Source organism: Corythoichthys intestinalis, chromosome 6 (genome assembly GCF_030265065.1).
Source record: "Corythoichthys intestinalis isolate RoL2023-P3 chromosome 6, ASM3026506v1, whole genome shotgun sequence".
Lineage (NCBI taxonomy): Eukaryota > Metazoa > Chordata > Actinopteri > Syngnathiformes > Syngnathidae > Corythoichthys > Corythoichthys intestinalis.
The window spans coordinates 41,764,434-41,786,647 of record NC_080400.1 but is presented as its reverse complement, the minus strand read 5'-3'; the positions used below and the strand labels follow the sequence as shown (position 1 = coordinate 41,786,647).

General features: G+C 37.2%; 1 protein-coding gene across 1 annotated transcript in view; it reads left to right on the top strand.

Moving 5' to 3' along the window:
• Positions 1–13,741, top strand: part of LOC130917309 (sorting nexin-19-like) — a 124,639-nt gene extending 110,898 nt beyond the window's left edge. Inside the window, exon 15 of the mRNA XM_057838571.1 lies at positions 13,723–13,741. The gene's annotated coding sequence lies outside the window, so the exon portion shown is untranslated. The remainder of the gene's footprint in view (positions 1–13,722) is intronic.
• The last annotated feature ends 8,473 nt before the right edge of the window (positions 13,742–22,214 follow it).

Genomic DNA, 22,214 nt, shown 5'->3' with positions numbered 1-22,214 from the left:
GATTTGCAACTTTTGAAATCATTAGTCTCAAGCTGTTCACATCTTATACAAATTTAAATTTTGGTGAAAATGTGCTTCTTTTCTCATTTGCTTGATTTAAACATTCTGAAGTTCAGCCCCGATTGGGATTGACACAAAATTGAGACAGCCAGTTTGAAAGTACCAGTTGAGATCATCAAGGGGTCGAACTATCTGTCGCCACTCAATGCAGTGTTGTCGGACACGAGCGAGCTGATGACCCTCAAGGCTAAAAGTCCAACTCCAAAGACCTGAATGATCCTGTGTCTACCGTGCGCAGTGTCATAAATAAGTGTAAAGCCCATGGCACTGTGGCTAACCCCCCTAGATATGGACAGAAAAGAAAAATTGATGAGAGATTTCAACGAAAGATTGTGCGGATGGGAATAAAGAACTTCGACTAACATCCAAACAAGTTGAAGTCCCGCAGTCCGAGGGTACAACAGTGTCAATCCGTACTATTCGTCGGCCTCTGAATGAAAAGGGACTCTATGGTAGGATACCCAGGAAGACCTTACTTCTGACCCAGAGACATAAAAAAGCAAGGCTGGAGTTTGCCAAAACTTACCTGAGAAAGCCAAACATGTTTTGGAAGAATGTTCTCTGGTCAGATGAGACAAAAGTAGAGCTTTTTGGGAAAAGGCATCAACATAAAGTTTACAGGGAAAAAAAAACAAGGCCTTCGAAGAAAAGAACACGGTCCCCACAGTCAAACATGGCGGAGGTTCCCCAATGTTTTGGGGTTGCTTTACTGCCTCTGGCACTGGACTGCTTGACCGTGTGCATGGCATTATGAAGTCTGAAGACTACCAACAAATTATGCAGCATAATATAGGTCGCAGTGAGCGAAAACTGGGTCTCCCTCAGAAATCATGTGTCTTTCAGAAAGACAATGACCCAAAACACACTTCAAAAAGCACTATAAAATGATGAATAAAATGAATAAAATATAAAATGAAAGCACTGGAGACATTTATCGTGGTCAGCAATGAGTCCAAACCTGAATCCCATAGAACACCTGTGGAGAGATCTGAAAATGGCAGTTTGGAGAAGGCACCCTTTAAATCTCAGAGACGTGGAGCAGTTGGCCAAAGAAGAATGGTCTAAAATTCCAGCAGAGAATATTCAGAAACTCATTGATGAATACCGGAAGCGGTTGTTCTCAATTATTTTGTCTAAAGGTTTTGCTACCAAGTATTAGGCTGAGGGTGCCAATACTTTTGTCGGGCCCATTTTTGGAGTTTTGTGTAAAATGATAATGATTTAATTTGTTTTTCATTCTCTTTTGTGTTTTTTTTTTTCATTGCAAGCAAAATAAATAGCGATATTACTACCAAAGCATTTGTAATTGCAGTCATTTCTGAGAGAAATTGAGCATTATCTGACAGAATCGTATATTCGAAAAAAAAAAAAAATTCACATTTCCCTAATAAAAAAAAAACAATAATATAATATTATAGTATAATAGTAATAATAGTATATTGCTAAACACAGAGTGAACATATTTTGGTAACCCCCCCGCCAAAAAAAAAGTGGCATTTGTGCATATTAATATATATGTATATAATCTTTTTCCTGAAAGAGCAAATGGAGTATTTTAACAAGATGGAATGACTTCTGATGGTGCAGGTTCTGCTAAATGTATTTTTTTCCCCTCCAATTAATCCAAATCTATAGCATTTTGGACAAGAGCTCTTCATATACAGTACGTGTACAGTAGGTGTGCATCAATGTGCGACATTTTCTATAATGAGTACATTCATCTCAACATATAGGCACTATATTGCGTGACATTACAGAAGCATACTACCTCATTTCTCCCTTTTATGGAGTAAAATCAAATGTCTGCCTTGGCAGTACTGAGGCACTGTGCACTGCAGCTGTGGAAACCTCTCCCAACTGCTCTGCAAACCATCAATCATGCAACCCGAGTAAGCCAGCAGCTGACCACGCACCAAGGAGCACCATGGAACTTGTACTCATTACACACACATACACATTAAAAACTGACAAAACAGTGATGTCATTAAATTTGACGGAACAGACTGTAACAGCCAAATTGGCCTAGTGCACTTCTGTGGTTGGTGTTAAGCCCACAAATCTGCTGTGGGTTCTTTAAACATGCAAAGCAATAAGTACAAAACTTAGAATTTAATTTGTGACAGAAATAAAGCATACATCACATACTACATTGGACAATGCTAAAATGCTATCCAAATTGCCGCTACCCATTGTACCCACAAGGAGCACTGCCCAAAAATTTTGTGACCTCATAGAGAAGTGACGTAAACCAGGAATATATAATTCATGTGCGCTTAAATTTTCAAAACACCAGAATGATAACGCACATATGCACGAAACACAGCGAAATAACTTTATGAGTGTATGCCAGAAGAGAGACTTCACTGACCCAGGCAACCATCGGCAATTCAAAAGTCTTTTGCAATGAGACTGGTGACAAGAAGGAAGAAGAGATTAGCCACACATAGTCCTTATTCAGATCTGTAGGTTTTGGCTGCTATGATACATCTCCTTACCAAGCTACATTACAGAAAAAAAACATATAATTGAGGTGATTTGAACCACATAGTATCAATTGGGACTCAGTCAAGCATCCATCTTAGACCAATTACCCTATTCAGGATAATCAAAGACAGATCGTCAGCCGATCATAGAGCAAATGGTACTGGGTTCATTCCACGTCAGCTGCATGAAACTCAGTAAATGAACCACTTCACTGACAACGCCCGCAGCTCGACTAAACCTTGCCTCTTTGACTGACTGTAGCAAGAAAACGGTATGGTTGGAAAATTTTGTATGGATTGCATCGGCAATTGCATTGACGATTGCCTTGACTCACCTCAGAACCAATTTAAAAATTATGTGGAACAAAGGATAACTTACAGTGTTTTACGTTAACTGTAAAACTGTGGACTCATCAGAAATAAACCTACTCAGCTAAGTTGTGTTTTGGCTGTATGATATGAATGGCTTCTCAATCAAAACATGGGAACAACTTGATAAATCCATAACGAAGATGGAGAATGTAAACTAAATTCCGGTCGTGGATATTTCTGCACAAACTCAAATTTAGTTAGAAGATCATCAGTCAGTCAAAAATACAGACAACTATTCACACATAGTGTATATTTACACTAGTAAGCAATTTTAAATCTGCAATTATCATGCATTGTGAAGGACTGTGAGAGAAGCAGGAGCACCCAGACACAGGAAAAGGAGAATACAAACTCCAGACAGAAAGACCTGAATAGAGATTCACAACCTTGAACCTTCCAATTGTAAGGCAGAAGGACAGTATGTACTATTCGCTCAAAGATTAATTATAATTCACTTTTCTTGGGTGGGCTTCAATAGACACAGATACACTTTACAATCTGTTGATTGAACTCAATCAGTATGACTAAAGAACCAATTAAATTGGTTCAGAACAAACTTCTAATGAAGCTTGCGAGGAGAAATGAATGAGGTGACAATGACTCATGACTTACACTTGTACTTAATAATAGAGACTGTGCATATGACATGGAAACCGAGGTATCTGTCAATTTTTTTTTTTTTCAAATTTTTCAATATCCATAGAATTGCGATGTGTTTGCACATTACACCCAAGTTTCTGTGTGGGGTATCGACTATTATACCAGATGTCAGTCTGCAGCAAGGTCTAGCTAGCTGTTCTACACCTTAAGCAACCAGCATTTGTATCATTCTCGAGGGGACGATTGCTATGGATGGCGCTGGTATGTTTTTCATGTGTGAAAGTATTCTCTGGCTAATTTATAATTTATATATATATATATATATATATATATATATATATATATATATATATATATATATATATATATATATATATATATATATATATATATATTTTAAATATATAAGAGGCATTATGGAGAACATTTTGTCCACAATTTAAATTATTTTGTATTTCATTTGTTCCAGAAAAAATAAAAGATTGGTCCTTGTGTACTAACAATTCTTTGTTGTGCTAAGCAATCGGTTCCCTTTAGTATAGTGGTTCTTAACCTTGCTAAAGGTACCGAACCCCACAGGTTTTACAGGTTCATTCACCGAACCCTTCAGAATTCATAATAAAGCCATTTGTTATGAATTCAAAACATAGCAAGCTGACATCTAAGTGAATTCCTGTTCACATTTCTTTCAGATTTCAAATTTACTACAAATAATTTTGCCTTTTGCTGTTGATTTTCACGTTGATAAAAAATGAAATTAAACATTTCATTTTGCACTAACTGTTCCTTTTTTTATTTTCATGTCTACATTCTTATTTTATTGTCGCATCCATGGATCACATACTATTTTCATTACATAAAATGACGCTATTTTCAAATATGCATTTCACACTGTCTGTAGGTCTGTTATACTTCCTCATACCATTGAGGGCAAACAAGTCCAAAACCCTTACGCAGAATTTAAGGGGGGTCTTTTGGAGGCCAGAACCCTTCTCGCCCCTAATGGTCAAAAAGTGTCATTGCATGTAATTGACTTTCCTATATATTAGCTTAAAATGAGGAGTTTTCCGGTAAAATATTGTCTATGAAAGTAAATAACAATAAAACAATAAAACAAACAACAAAAATGAATGAAATGAACAAAAAAATATATTTTCATAATAGGTCAAAATTATTTTTTGAGCAGATAATGTGACTAGCACCTTTAGATGGTCATTTGCTTTGCTTAGCCAAAACCAGCCAAGGTTTTTTCAAACCTAAGCTTTCAAAAGCGACAACTACTGAGGAAGAACCAAGGATTGAAAATGTGGACCAGGAAAGCCCGAGAGCTCTGCCAAAATGGTGAGTGGAGTTTTAATTTGCCCCACTGAAGACGCTAATTGTACAACAGAACCACCACCGGTGTCTTGCCAATGTAGTTACCCCCTTCAAAAATTGTATCCCCTGGTGGCGGGAGCGCACACACACACATTATTTATGAGTTTTTGTTGACTTAAACAGTTAATATAAGCCAGAAAAGAACCACATGTACAGTGGGGAGAACAAGTATTTGATACACTGCCAATGGGAACCCATTGGCAGTGTATCAAATACTTGTTCTCCCCACTGTATATATCTTGGACATCGACGTTTATAAAACCAGAGAAACTCCGTACAGGACTTGAATTACAGTAATAACTGTTATAGGTCATCCTACGAGTAAAACAGTAAAACATTGCCTCTTTTTTTTTTTTTTTACGTTCAGCACGTATGTTACGTTATACGACAGAAAAAAAAAAAGTTAGTTTTTTGATGGATGGGCCATGTTTTGAAACCTTGTAGATAACAACATCACCAAAACACGGAAATCAAGCTAATCTGTGCAGCGCAGTGGCTCCGCCCAGGGGATACAATTTTTGAGGGGTAACTACAGTACATTGGCACGACACTGTTGGGCGTAACATATTCAATGGATGACGATCTTGGTGAAAAGTATGACTGTCCTAAGCAGCCTAATTTAGAATTCCCCTCAAGAATGATGGGAAACAAGAACGCTCATTTTCAATTTATTAATATAAATATTCTTGTAGGTTAATTTTATTGCTAACACATGTTGTGCCCCCTCTGCCCTAATAATCAAACTCTGCCTATGCCAAAATCTGGTCTGAAGCGCCACTTTGCTTAGATTTAGTCCGCGTACAAAATAGGGCTCTGCGTTTCTTAACCTTCACCGAACCCCCGAGGCTTACTCCCTGAACCACTGCTTTATTCGAGCAAGTAACAAGTGCTGTTTATTTAAGTCACATTTTTTGCACTGCAAGAAGTCAAATTCCTTTGTTTTCAGTGTAAATCTACTAGAAATAAGTGAACTTATCAGCCAGTGCTTCAAATAAATTTTACTCAATTAGAATTCTTGAAATAAGAAAAACAGCTAGCTTAAAATAAACTTAACAGTTATTTCAAGCAATAAATTACTATGTTTAATCTTAAAAAAAAACTTCAAGAATAGATATTGTTTAAAACATTTGAAAACATTTTTAGATGTATGGGCTTAATAAGAATAAATAGTAATATTTACTTCAAGTAAGTGGGATAATTTGACGCATTAGTATGTTTACTAGTCTTTAATACTCAAAACAAGATGGAGAAAATTATTAGACTAGATTTATGAAAAATAAACCGATTAAGACGTTATAAATTTACATTGAGGGGCTTAGTTGGTATTTTGACATTCTTAAGTGGCAGTACTCACAAGTTTTCAAGTTCACTGAACAATTAAATACAGTATGAAGTAAATATAGTCTTATGATTTAATTATTGTTTTTTAAGAGCAATTTTATTTAGTTACTTTTTAAATAGTTTTTTTTAGGGCAATTTCTTTCCAAATTATTTTAAGGCCATCCTTTTACATCTTAGAGTGTACTGTAGTTTCAATGTATTCTATCAGTGTTGAGCTGTTTTGCTCAGAGCACAATGACCTCTTATCAATTTATCCCTTGACAGTACTTAATGCAAAACATTTTCACCTGCCTTGCAAAGACCATCTTTCTTATATGTCCCTCTAAGACATCATTTCTCAAGCTACCCTGTCATTTACATTAAGGATAGTTATAGCTTTTCAAAGAGACAAAGTGAAGAACTGAAATGTAGTCTTGACAATACATCCAAACTCAAAAATGGATGTCCTTTTTCCATAGGTCTTACTTAAAAGATATTTGTTGCCTTCAACTAAATTTAATTGATCTTTTCCTTGTCAACAAAGACTTCACGTGATCAAATTAAATCCCATCATTGCCAGCCAGCGTTTGGGTTATTCAACTTCATATACAAACAATATGGCCATTCTTGAAAATGTATGCAAAACAAAATAACAGGTATGTTATCACATATTCTGACATTGTATAAAATAATTGAGAATAGTTTGTAGTCTTGTATTATTTTAGCAGGTAATGGTTGCATTTCTGATTTCGAATCGGTGACATTTTTAGTTTCTGCTCACAACTTCTGTTTTAGAATTTTTCCATCCAAAACAACAGTGGAGCTGGAGTAATATTACTCATCAAAATCCCTTAAAAAAGACAATTTGGAAATACCGCATCCATCTGTCATCATCACGACAGGGGAGGACAACATGTTCATGAAGGCAGATATGGAATCAAACTCGTGCCAACAAAGACCATGTTTGCAGCCATGTTGTCGCTGTGTTACGGAAGGTATGTTCTTCCTGTCCTTGCATTTTCATGTGTCTGGTGCTCAAAAAGTACAAAAGCAAAATATTGCGCATGAAACGACTTGATGGCTTTGAATTGTTATTACGATGATGATTTTAATTATGATGATCTTTAATATTATTTACTATAACTACTGTGCTGATGTGGCTGCTAGCCTGTTGCTAATCAGTACGCGTAGATGGCACAATTATGTCAACGCATAAATGCAAGCGTTACAAGTTTTTTGTTCATTTGTTTACAGGTGGAAAATGTTGTTAGGCAAGGGAAGACAGGTTGATGTGCCTCAATACAACACTTACTGTACTTTGATTGACATATATGGAGACTACGTGCGCTCTACCCGGGGGCTGCCGAGAGCCTGGGACCGTCAGCTCGATCCCGAGATCCAACTACGAGGTTTTTAACTGCACCAACTTTAAGGTACATTATCGGAGCTGAAATAACCGTGGATAGCGGGTGAAAGACCGTCTGGAGGGAGCTGAAATTACCGAGGACAGTGGGAGAAAGCCAGTCTGGAGGCCGCTGATGGTCTCCGTAAAACCAGGTGAAAGTTTGGTGAGGCTCCCTTAAGTTCTGCTGCCTGATAACACATTCCTCATATGCTCAACCTTAATATTTTTATAATAATTTTATCAACTGTAATTTATTGGCCTGTTTTGCACATGCACCAATCGTTTTAAATAAAACAACAAATGGAATCATGTTGTCCAAATGTTTTATTGCAAGCAATATTTGCAATAAAAAGAATGACATATTATTTTTGTTCATAAGTACATACCTTGTAGTATTTCCTTGTAACAACCAAATCCATGTAAGCCCCTTCTGCATTCGGCAAACGTAATATTATTTGTAATTTCACCTCATTTTGGTCACTCAAGTGGCAGGCGTGTTTACACCTCACGTCAACACAAGCTGACAAGTTGTTATAATTTTGTCCACGAATAATCAACGAAGTGATAAGAACAATCGTACAATCCTTTAGGTATATCCTTCTTATCTGCAGCTGGTTTCGATTTAAGGCGTATGGCGAGATAGATTCACACTTGCGCTTTGAAGCTTGTTAGAATTTTGTCCACGAACGATCAATGAAATGATAAGAACAAACGCACAACGCAGAAAGTCTTGGAGCTTCAGCGACGTCGTGGTTTGATTTAGCAGTTTTAACTTAGTCAACACACTGCTTACTTAAACTGCAATTCATGTTGCTATTTCTAAACCGGAAGTTCGGCACAGACATTTTCCAAGATGGCGCCGCCCATGTTTCACTCAAGAAACTTCTTTATTGCAAATGTAATACAGTATATTGAAGAGTTGAAATCTATATTCTTATTGTTTTTACTTTCAAAGATCTGGCCTGTTTTTACTCCGAACACACTGAAATAAAAAAATAAATAATTGAAATGTAATGACCAGTGTTGTTAATAACGGCGTTACAATATAACGGCGTTACTAACGGCGTTATTTTTTTCAGTACTGGGTAATCTAATTAATTACTTTTCTCATCTTGGCAATGCCGTTACCGTTACTGAGGACGGAAAGGCATGCGTTACTATGCGTTACTATATTGGTCGAAAAGTCTGAGGGAGACGGACTCACCGAGACGACAGAGCAGAGCAGGAGCGGGGAGGAGGCAAGAAAGTTGTAACGCCGAGCAAACGCGATGCTAGGTAGCTCCAATAATACATGTTGTAGCCGATAGCTGACAAACTACGCCAGCATGTTATGGTAGATATGGTAGACATAGTAGATATAGACCCTACTCACGTGACGTCACAGCCACGCCCCCGCGCCATGATGTCCGGATACTAGTCATGTTAATGCATTAGCGCTTCGTAAATTCCTCCTATTATGGCGTGTTTTTCTGCTCGTTAACATTAATAATCAAAACGGATCAAAACGGTGAAGTCGTGTGTGGCGGTCAGTTGCAAAAACAGAGAAGATAGACGGAGAGACTTGAATTTTTACCGTATTCCGAGAGACCCGAAGAGGAGACCGACATTGACTGCTGCAATTCGACGAGAAAACTGGGCTCCAAACGACTACCGCAGATTATGTAGTAGTCATTTTATATCTGGTAAGATGCATTTAATATATATTTAGAGGGTTTTGGGCTGACAACCACAATTAAGATCATTGCTAGGCTAATCGCCGACAACATACACGTATGTATGTAGTCAGAGTGCTATCGCTAAACCATATAAACATTAAAAGCCCTAGCTCCATTGACAAATGACATGAAATACATTAGACTTGACAGTGGATGTTAGCAAGAACAAAAGATTTTGAATTGAAAATTTCGTAACTCACCTTCCGAGCACAAGATTCCTGCCGAATTTTCGTGTACGAGGACCTGTTTCACCCAACCAGCAACGTAGCATTTATAAGCCTCCAAGCTCTTAAAGTTTTTCAAACTTTCGTGAGAATAGGCTGATTTTGTGTGGACAAGATAGTTGTAAATATCAGGATATCAGATGTCAGGCGAAGCCAGCGGGTCGAAAAACATCGATTTAGGCATCAAATATGGATCTGGCGAATGGATAAACTGAAGCTTTTCCACGTAACGCCTTTTATGCAACGGATCCAATGAGTTTACAGCGTCAGATAACACCGGGGCTTCCATGAATTGCTCTATAACTTGCTCGACTAATTGAAAACAATGAGAATAGGTCTGAAAAAGAGGTACAATATGGCGGCCGGAAACAGCGACACGCCCATTTTGTGACGTAGGTGAGTAGGGTCTGTTGCATGTACGGTATATAGATATAACTAGATGCAAAATGGCAGACATGGCACTAAATGCGTAGTAGACAGCCGCCATCTTAAAGCAGTAGGCTTTTTAGGACGGCTCTGTTGTAGAGAACCTTCCTAGCGAACTTAAGTAACTTTTTATCTAAAATACTTCTAAATCGGCAAAATCGTGACTTGAATCTATCTTTAAATGATGAAACAGTTTTAAAACTTTCATATGTCGAAAGTAGAGAGAAGGGAACTAATGCAATAATGGGAGCAATTTTAACAACTTTTAACAGTTGATTCAGGGTAAAGGGTAAATTAGGGTAAAGAATTGGGCTCGGGCCAATTGTACCAAAAATCTCCACAAAAAACTTCACATAGTGTGGCCAAAGTTTTATTTATTTTTGTTGTTGTTATTGTTGTTGTTGTTGTTTTTTTTTTTTTTTTAGGGAAAAAAAAAAGTAATTATCACCAATTACTTTGCCAAGTAACTAATTACTCTTACATTCAGGTAATTGAGTTACTAACGCAATTACTTTTTGGGAGAAGTAATTTGTAACTATAATTAATTACTTTTTTTCAGTAAGATTAACAACACTGGTAATGACAGAAAAGCAATTGGAGTGTCTGAAACACACTGCTTAGTATGCAAGAACAATGCTATACATTCTCTGAGGTTATTTTCTTTCAAGATTTTATCTCTTCAGTTTCCTGAAGCCCCTCATGACAAATGGGCCTCTACATGTCTGAGTGCAGTTGTTCCTGGATTTGCTGCATTGTCACCAGTCGAGTCGAGTCATTTAGCAAGTTGAGAGCTGCCTTACATTTGATGGACAGCTAGAAACTGAAGTCATACGTTTTTCATTTCATTCAAAACTGCTTTGTTTTCTCTAAAGTTAGTTCCTACTTGTTAGATTTTAAGGAATTCACAGACCTGCCAGGGGGATCAGTTTTGTAATCGCTTGTATTGTCAATTCTATGAACTGTAGTAATTACTTTGCCCTTGGCTATTCAGTTTATCCAGTTTCTATGTTTCTTGGCTGTATTTAATAACAAATACAATTAAATTTTACTATTAGTGTTTCGGCCAGTAGTTTGTTTGAGTGGTTGGAACATCTGCCTCATAGTCTGAAGATTAAAGGTTCATTCCCAGGCTCTGTGGAGTTTGCATGTTCTCCATGGGTTTTCTCAAAGTACTCTGGCTTCCTCCCACATCACAAAAACATGCATGGAGGGCTGATTGGACTCTGTAAATTCTCCATAGGTGTGATTGTGAAAGGTTGTTATATGTTATATATATATATACTGTACATATATATACTGTACATATGGCGGAAAACACTTAGGTGACTTGAAGTTTCACTCTGAGACCCCCAATTTAGCCAACTTTCAAAATTGTGCAATATGCATGTCATCATTGGAAAGCTTAAAATCTCAATTTTCTGGGGGGAAGAAAAATTTTGAGCAGGAGGGCTTTTTTTTTAAGAAAAATATTTTTTAAACAGCAAAACCCTATCTGGAGGTGAGAAGATGCGAGAACAGAATTACAGACGCCAGGACTTTAACAAGATATTATCGCGTACTTACTTTGTTTCGATCCATAAACTCCATGTAGCATGTATCACCGAGTGTCAAGACACAGCTGTGAATGGCCACAGCTGGATTTTTTGGGGCTTTTATGGGTGAAACATGTTAATAATAACAATAATAATAATAATAACAAGGGTCAAGATGCAGAAATCGCAGACATTAAGGAGTGGTCGAGATTTTCTTTTTCATATAGTTACCCTTTTTAGCGTTTTTTTTTTTTTTTTTTGTTTGGATCAATTATTTATCATCTAACATATCGGAGAACATGCGACAGTAACAAAAAAATACAATTAAGCGATAGTTGTGAGGTAGATATCTGTGACGCCATTTTTTTTTCATTATGACATAATTTGTTTAAAAGTTTAAAATATGTGAGTGAATAATTTTTTAAAGTCGTTTTTTTTTTTTAACAAAAAAAAAAAAAGACATCAATTAATGATTCTAAGCTAAAAACGACAGACATTTTTAATAATAAATATAATTAACAAAAGCGGTTGCGCGACGTCTGTAAACAGGGGTTTCCAGGGTAAAACGGGCAGATTAAAAATAGTTCGAGGGCTTAATGCGCCATGAATCTGCTATGGCAGCATATAGACATATTGTTCTATCAAACACAACAGTTGTTTTGGCTTAAAATACAGCAGTTTCTTTTAAAGAGGGGTGCAAGAGCAGAAACTGCTTTTTGTCAAAATTAATGCGTTAACGGGCGTTAATTAATTTTTTAAATTAATCACGTTAAAATATTTGACGCAATTAACGCATGCACTGAATGAGCCACTCTTGCATTGCCTCAAACAGATTTCAATGACGCCGTTTATGGACATTAAGAGTGAAGAGAATGCCACCGGCCGCTTGGGGGCAGCGCAGCGCCGTTCCATACTAATGTTATTCCTTCTAATAGTGGAAAATTAGTAGTTGTGAGACGTTTACGCTGTTGCTTTGTGCTCCACACATATTTCAGTAAGTTTGCTTTCTTTTAGTGGCAATTATGTGTCTCTTGTTGTATTTTGGGTAAGATATGCACAGAGATATATCTGTTATAAAGGCGAGTGGACACAGGCATTCTTTGGGCTGCGTCGTCTATTGGCATGAGCTTCTGCAACTCCTTCACAACAAACAGAAGTATCATTTAGTGAAAGTACAACAAAAATAATATTGCTATCTCTCAAAAAAAAATAATTTTCACAAAAAGAAAAGCACTTCAGTCTGTAGTAATGAGGCCCTATTCTCACACAGCTAAACAACAATGCAAAGTGAACTGGCATTACTCAGAGTTTGGTCACTCAATTCTTATTATTGTTATTTTTATTCTTATTATTATTATATTAACTCAAATTTTATTAAAACGAAAATATGAAGAGGGGTTTTAATATAAAATTATTATAACTTGTAACTATAACATTTATCTTTTATGAACTACAAGTCTTACTATCTGTGGATCACTTAAACAGAAAGAATGTTAAACAAATACAGCACTTATGTACAGTATGTTGTATGTATATATCCGTCTTGTGTCTTATCTTTCCATTCCAGCAATAATTTACAGAAAAATATGGCATATTTTAGAGATGGTTTGAATTGCGATTAATTAATTTTTAAGCTGTAATTAACTCGATTAAAAATTTTAATCGTTTGACAGCCCTAGTATATATGTATATATATATATAATGTGTGTGTGTATGTGTTATGTATATATATGTTATATGTGCTCTACGATTGGTTCGAAACCAGTTCATGGTGTGCCCTGCTTCCTGCCTATAGTTAGCTGGGATAGGCTCCAGCAACCCTTGCACATTTAGAAAAACAATAGCTCTTGCACACAAGACTGGTAAATACAGGTGGACTCCACAGTATTTCAATGGTCACCTATGACAATTATTTATCTTAGCTAATTTTCGACACATATATACCTACCAGTGTTGTCACAGATTACTTGAAAAGGTAATTTTATTACTGATAACTGATTACACCTCAAAAAAATAAATACTTACATTACTGATGACTTTATTATCAAAGTAACTCAAGTTACTTTAAAAGTAATTTATCAGTTACTTTTTACCAATTTTTCTCACTTTGCTGCCTCAACCTAAGAATGACAACAGAAAAATGTTATCGCATGTAATTGAATGTGATGGCCCTGGCCGTTTAATTATTGCTTTTTGTGACTCTTTCAGTCAGCTGATCGTCGCCTCCATCAGCTGGCTGCCTCCCCTCCTAACGTGACGTGAGCTGATCGACGCCGGGTGGACAGATGACGTCGACGCCGCTGATTGGCCACAAAAAAGGGCACCAAGCTTGAAAAACCAGACGCTGTCAACTGACAGCTGAGGTCGCATTTGACAGCATTCGTGCCGCGGTCCTCCTCGCCAGCTGTTTGCTCGTCATTCACTCTTGTGTGCATTTGATCGCTTTGTTTGTTACACTCCCGCTTTTTCGGTGAGGTCTTTTGTGTTTATTCATTATTGGATCGGTTTTGTTCATCACCGTAAAAAAGAGCACCAAAGCAGTTGGGGTAAGCTGCCATTTCTGTTCAACCCGTTTTCTCCTGTTTTGTTTAGTGTAGGAAGCTAGGGTAGTGGCTGTCTTTTTGTTCTTTACTTTTTACGATCAGGGTTTAGTTAGCGGGTAGGGTTGAAGTGTAGATTCCTTTTGTTTGTTGTTTTGGCCTGGGCTTACCCTGAAGCTGCTCTGTTTCCACATTTTGTATATATTGTTCATTGCGAGTCTGACTGAGTAAATACATTTTTGCCACTTGTAAACTTGTGTGGCTCGTTTTATGTTACGTTTTAAAAAGCCATCCCAAGCCGTCCTTGGGACGTAACTTCGAACTTTTCACATAAGGGTTAATCTTTGAGTTAGCGGGAGTTTAATTAGTCAATAGAGTTGATTTCAACCACCATTGACTCGCGCTAGCTTAGACACTCCGGAGCCCCGAAACTAACAAATAACAGACAGACTGCACGGATTTTTTTCAAATGAACTCCAACTACTAATTAAACCCCCGCTAACTCAAATATTAAGCCTAATGTCAAAAATTGTGAACTTCCCCTTTAAAATAAAGACCTAGCAGTTAAAATGGCATCCATAAAATTTGTAAAGCAATAAAACAAAAACAAAAAAATGAACGAAATGAACAAGAGTCCTACAAAGTATTTCATAATGGGCAAAAATTATTTTTCGAACAGATCATGTGACAAGCACCTTGGATACGGTCCTTTGCTTTGCTTAGCCAAAACTGTACCTGAGGAGGCAAGATGGATATTTAGAGTTTCTCTAAACCTAATCTGTCAAAAGCTGCAACAATGACTGAGCTTGAACCGAGGATTGAAGATGAACAGTGTCAAGGTATATAGTACAGGCCACAAATTTGCAAACACATCATTCAATGTAATACAAATGATGGTCCTAACCCCATTGAAAAGGCAACAAATTCCACTTATTAATCCTGATAAGGCATTCCTGTGAAGTGAAAACCTTTTCAGGTGTCTGCATCTTAAAGCTCATTGAGAGAGTGCCAAAAGTGTGCAAAAACTAATAAGAGCAAATGGGGATACTTTGAAGGAAGTAGAATTTAAAACCTGTTTTCAGTTATTTCACTTTTTTTGCCAATTACATAATTTCACATGTTTGTTCATAGTTTTGATATCTTCAGTGAGGATTCAAAATGTAAATAGGAGTGAAAATATAGAAGGTGCACAAATGATCAGGCGTGTCCAAATTTTAGACTTTTGTTTCAGGGTCATCAACATGTTTTGTCCCCCGCCTCCCACAAAAGTCAAACTCTGCCTATGATTACAAATCGTCACGATAAAATGTACGTGAAGGCTGGCTACAAACTGTAGAAGTGCCAGCTGTTTCGTTACCTGTAGGCTTTGTTTCGACTTTTCTCGCATTGTGCTGTAATTCTAAGTGGTTCCTCGAATTGGATGTGGAGTTTTAATTTGGTGGGGTTTTTGTGTGCGTGGGGGTGGGCGTGTGCAGGTGTGTGTTTTTGTACTGTATATCACCAATCAGCGTACTGTAGTGTACATCTGATCTGTCTGTTTATGCAATATTTGGATTGGCAAACTGACGGAGAGCATCTGACATAGTGGTTTCTACTTGACCCTGTATTTACACACAAGTAAGACTGAATCTAAAGCTAGAATTATTTTATTTCAACAAGATTTTGAAGGATGCAAGACCAAAAGTAACCTCTCTTTTCAAATTAATGACTTGTTGAGCAGTCTACTCTGGCCCATAAGAGGCAGGTGGTAGTTGTAAAAGTCCATTGCTAAGCTCCCTCCTGCAGTTTACTAGCCCAGCAGGTCAGGCCAGACGTGAGTCGCCCATTAATTGTTCATCAATTTTCAAATCTGCATCTAATCTTTACCAGGTGACGTCTCTGTTAAACAAAGACTGCAAGAGAATATGTACACTTGTACAGTATAGCAACTATAAACTGAACTTGTTATATTGCACACAACCATGTATGCACGCTGTGTCTGACTGGATCGGGTCTAGGCTGTTTAATTCAAGGAACTCACACTTGTGGATTAATTGCAAGAGATTTAAAAGCAGCAGTAAAATGTGTTCAATGTGTTTGAGATTAGCTATTCATCAATTCAATTGTCATACCCGTTTTTTGTTAAAATTTTGAGTGAATTCTCTGTAAATAAACTAAGCAAACTAAAACAGGAGCAGTGTTTTAATTTTGAGTGAATTTCCTGTAAATACACTAAAACAGGAGCAGTACAAAGGCTAAAAATACATCATGAAGTGCAGCCCTATCAACTCAAGACAGATGACAGTTTCCATTGAAAGAACCATTGGTGTTGAAAGGTCAAAGGACCATTTAAAGCAGCTTGTTCAGACTTGAAGGTGGATTCGGAGCCTTTCAGCCTTGGAGCAGAAAGGCAAAAGCCTGCTTGATCTTAAGTATCAAAATGAATACAGACTGCGAAAGTGGGGCCTCATAATCCTTTGAAAATTAAACAAAGGCCTTCAGGGCCATTCACTCCCAGTGTAACTCTCTGACATGGAAATTCCAGTACACCCTTGGACAAGTTTTGAGATTGATTCCCATTCAACTGAATGGGAAAAAGTCTCAAAAAATATGGCTCCTGCCAATCAGAACTCTCCTTTCTTATGCTGAGGCACCATAAGAACCTCACTTTCCTGCACTTGGCCAAAAGTCTCAACTCCTGACTGGTTTTCTGGTTGTCATTCCTAATTCATTTTATTTATGCCCTTTCCTACCTCCCTGGCTTCTGACTTTCAGGACACGAAGCCTGATCTGATCCCAAGAATCCACTCGCACTATGTTGTTTTTTCAGTTATACCTAATTCTTCATTTAGACAGACAATGCTGATTGACCTTAAAACAAATGAATATTTTTGCATTCCTGGATAGTTAAGAGATTATTAACAAGTTTGTATTTATTGTGTATGTTAATATAATTTAAGTTATGTTCAAATCTTGCAATTTAAAATTGATAATGAAATCCAGACATTTATTCTGGTTTATTCAAGTTTTCAAAATGTTTATTTAGTAGTTTTTTTAAACAGAGGTTTGAATCAGTATATCACCTGAACTAATACACAAGAAAGTTAGTATAAATCAATACAGATTTATTTTGCATTGATCATTTAGCCTATCAACTAATTAGGTTTAAATTTGTGAGAAATGTAGTCATGATCCCCGTTCATCCAATCTGTTTAATCTTATTATTGTCCTGTCCCCAGCAAAAAGTGTACATGCAGGTTATGCGGTTATATCGTCCCTACCAATGTTGAGACCAACCGTACGCCCTTGATGTGTGTATCTGGCTCTCCGCCAACCCTTAATTTTAAATGTGGAACCGGCCGGCTCATTTGACATGAACGAGCTGTGATGAGCTAATGGTCCATTCACAATTTTTTCTTGGACCTTCAAACATACGTCGCAATAATATGCTTCAATTCAGGTCCATTGGTGGTCCTCCCGTCACGGATTGCACGGAGCTGGGAGTAGGTACAGAGCTCGTCTTGACCGTTAAATCTCTGCTCAGCCAGAAGCGGGGCTGGCTCTTTCCAACTCAATGCTGAGCGATCTGGAGTATATAAAAATACGTAGGGGAAAATTCCACCACGAAAGTGAACTGCGTGGTACCTCAAGACATAGAGGTGCGCAATCAGTTTGAGTTCCATGACTTTTTCGCCTGTCAAAATTGTCGAGTTCACTGGTTGTGGTGTTACACTTCCAAGAAATATATGCAGTGCCACACCATGATTCTATTTGTTATTTTCCAAGTGGTGAGTGCGCAAAGATTGTAACATGTCAAGCCATGTGACAATGTCCGTTTTTTGTTTTCTAAAGATTTATTTCAATCACAAGTTGGCGACTGCTTTTTTTTCGGACTATAAGTTGCAGTTTTTTTTCATAGTTTTTATACTCTGGAGCGACTTATGTGTGATTATTTACGGTCGGGTCGGGCCGACTTCTCCCACGCTTTTTTAAAAATAATTTTTTTTTATATATTTATACTAAAACGTTGCATGGATGTTCAATAAAACAAATAATTTGGATAAAACAGAGAAGGGGCTGTGCATGCCTGCACACAAGAACGCAGTGGCCTCGCTCTCTTTTTAATCTGCCTCCGCGAGCATCCTGGTATTTCCTTTTTGATATGGAGCAGTTCCAGGAGTGAAAAGCAACCTAAAGACAGGGGAATTTAAAAGCAAACAACTGCGGTAGGAGTGGAATATGGAAAGGATTCAAATTGATTGTTGAAGATGCTATATGGAAATCTGTGTCGACTTTGCTGAATGTAAACGAACGGCGCTGTGGTCTCATACGAGAAATATATTTAACAAACTTTTCCAGCGTTATTTTGTTGTGTAAATGCATTTATAATGATCAGAAAAATATGTAGACTATTTGAACATTGAGAAAACTTGCGTTTTTTTTCTGCCAACTGGAGGACATTAAAATAAATGTCAAATCCACTATCCGCCTGTTACAACAGATATGCAAATAGAAAAGATTTAAATGTTTATTGAATATCAATCTTAATCTTGTTTAACTGGGAGAATTCGTTACAAAAGACAGGCTTTAATTGGTTATCATTATGCATATATGCACCGGCATCATCACAAACATGATCACGCAAAACACAACCACAAATCGCATCCCCGCATTTCCTCCTTCTCCTGAGTCCTCACGAATAAAACATAAAATTTCGTTTTTTTTCGGGCTCGTGCCTACTAATAAAACATAAAATTGCAGTATTTTTCGGGCTCGGGCAAGCAAATCAAGGCAATTGATCGGGTTCGGCCCGCGTCGGGCTTCAATACCCGCGGGCCAGTCGGGTCGGGCTGGATTTTTTAGGCCCGATCTAACTTGTAGCGTTCCGTACAACTATTCAGCCTGTTGTTCTCTATTGTATTTTAAATTGCCTTTCAAGATGACATGTCTGTTCTTGGTGCTTGATTCTATCAAATAAATTTCCCCCCAAAAATGCGACTTATACTCCGGTGCGACTTATATGTTTTGTTTTTCTTTTCATTGCGCATTTTTTGGCTGGTGCGACTTATACTCAGGTGCGACGTATAGTCCGAAAAATACGATATACAGTGTATATAATAAATATATATATATATATATATATATATATATATAGGGTCTATATAATCATATTCAGTGACGTGCGGTCAGGGGAGGCAGGTGAGGCAGAGCCTCACCTGTCATCATGACAAAAAAATAATTATAGCATCAAATTTATATTAATATTTGTCCATTGCTCTTTATGTATGACTCATTTCAAACATTTTTTATTGTCAAAATCGCTGAATTTGCCCATTTCCTGTTCAAATAACGAAATGAAACGAGAGGTGCGGCAGCAACGAGTAAAGCCTCACCTCTGATTGCGCAATCCATAACAAACTGGGTTGATACATGGAATTGGAGCGTGCTGGTTGCCGTACATCTGCATGTCGCCATTATAATGTTTCCAGATACGTTTATTTGACCTGATTTTCCACAGTCTGGCTAATGTCTTTAACCCTTAAAGTTTAATGTTTGTTAGCGACATATTTAGTTTTGCTGATGGGAAATAAAACCGCAATGAAAAGGCACAGGCTGCGGCAGATAGTACTCTGCCGCACTGAAAGGGGGCGTACGTGAAACTGGACTTTCCGTCAAAAGTGGACGCGATTAACAACACCGGAGCTAAAAGGTTTGCTTCAAACTACGGGACAGAAGATAACTCGCGCTTTTCAAACGGACTGGTACACCCGAAAAGACTGGCTATGTGGCTGTCCTTCGAAAAAATCGGCTTTGCTGCTTTCCCTGCCTTTTTTTCTCAACTTGTGCGAATGTCTGGACTAACACGAGATATTGTGACATTAAAAAACTACCACGAAGCCTCAGCAAACACGAGAGCTCGACCACTCACATTCAAAGCCTGATTGCTTTAAGAACTTTTGGAAGCTCAAGGATCGATTTGGCTTTGACGAACAGCGGAAGCTCAACGGTAGCATCGTGAACGCTAAGGTAAAGAGTTTGAAATACCTCATTAATGCAACCTGCATCCTAGCTAAACAGGAGTTAGCATTTCGTGGTAACGATGAGCGTGTAAGCTCTTCTAAACGTGGCATATATGTAGAACGATTACATGGTTTTGCTGAGAAAGATGAAAGGTTAGCTAGACATTTGGACACATCCACTATGTGTTCTGGCTTGTCAAATAGAACACAGCGATCTAATTGAAGCAAGCCTCTCCATTGAGGCGGAGAGATTTTTTTTAAAGTAAAGGAAAATAAGGAGGACTTTTACAAAAAGGGCGTAGGTTTGCATAGGGACGGTAGGGACACAACACTACCAACTTTTCAGGATGCTAAAATTGTCCCCACCAACATTTAAGCAACCTTACCTTTTTTGCATGATATAATGTTCAGTTATATAGAGAATTTAGATCTTTCAATAGTTCCATATGTTGTAAGGATAGAATTGACCCTACCATTATTAAGTGAATTTTTTTCATTATGTTTATGCTAATAAAAACCAGACATTTATTCAGGAAGTTTTCAAAATGTTTTAGTATTTTTTGAAAACAAAGGTTTGAATCGAACAGTGTATCATCTGAACCAATGCACATAAAAGTTATTATCAGTAGATAAGGATTTATTTTGCATTGATCATTTTGCCTATTAATTAACTAGGTTCGTATACATGAGAAATGTGGCCCTTTGCCCCCTTCATCCAATCTGTTTGGTCTTATTAATGTCCCGTCCCCAGCAAAAAGTGTACCTACATGCAGGTTATGCTGTTATATCATCCCTACGAATGTTGAGACCAAACCTATGCTCTTCCAAAGTAACGGCGTTTTTTGTGGTGAAGGACAGGCGCAAGACCACAAACAGTTTTCATTTCAATCTTATAAAAAAAAAATTAAAAAAGAGCTTAGACTAAGAAAAATACAATAGAATATTTAAAAACTAAATTTTGGCCTTAAATAAAATATTCTTTGTTTTTCTTTTCACACTTTTTGTTTAGCAATCTGTAATAAATTGATTAAAGTATCAGAATTACAAGTTTGAAAAACTGAATATTTCACTAAAGGTCAGAATTCTGTGGTTTCGTACACAACTCTTTACCCTAATTTATGTTGCATGAATTATCGCAAATGCATGTTATTTTCTCACTTTTACATATTGATAATATGTACCGTGTGTGCGTGTTTTGTGAAGAATGCTGATGAGATATGAAATAACCAGTAGCCAATTGAATAAGCTACCCTTTTCGGTTTATATATTTGGAAATCTGACACTAAAGGAGTCAGTGCCTCACCAACCATGAACCTCACTGCACGTCACTGATATATATATATATATAGGGTCTATATAATCATATATATATATATATATAGGGTCTATATAATCATATATATATATATATATATATATATATATACACAATATATAGGCGCACACACACACACACTGTACGGCTCTCGTGGAATCATATTTTAAAATATGTTGGGTTTTTTGGCTCTCTTGGTCAAAAAGGCTCCCGACCCCTGTTCTAGAGTATCCTTTTTCAAGCTGTTTTAGTTTATCTGTTTTGTTTGCCTCTGCAAACAGCCAAATTATCATTATTATCTGGCTGTCTAAATTGAATATGAATATTTAGTGTTTAGATTTAAACTCTTAAACTGGCCATTTATGAGTGGGTGTGTCAATAAATGTTGATAGTAAGACCTTTCATGGCTGTTGGTGAGTGCATGTAGGAACGTAAAGTTGGCACTTACTTTCATAATGAGGCATGGTGTGACACCACACCATTACTGATTTCAAGCCCATTGATTATTCCCATGATTGGCATCATATATGTAAAAATATAGCATACTTAAAGAAATTTGAGGCTTGTATTCATCCTAAAGTTTCTCAGAAAGTGGACGTGTCATCTCCTAATTTACATTTAAAGACAACAGTCCAGATCATTTATGATGAGTGGTGTTTTCCGGGACAAAGGTATTTACTGTTTTTACGATTTCTAGGCAAAAGGTCTGGAAACAGGCTCTAGCCAAGTAGCTGGAGTGATAGCTATAAAAAATAAGTTAATGTTTGAGGGAAAAAGTACAAACGTTCAAACTCGGTAAAGGCCTGCTTAGACAATTATTATCGTTATCATTTAGAAATATTATCG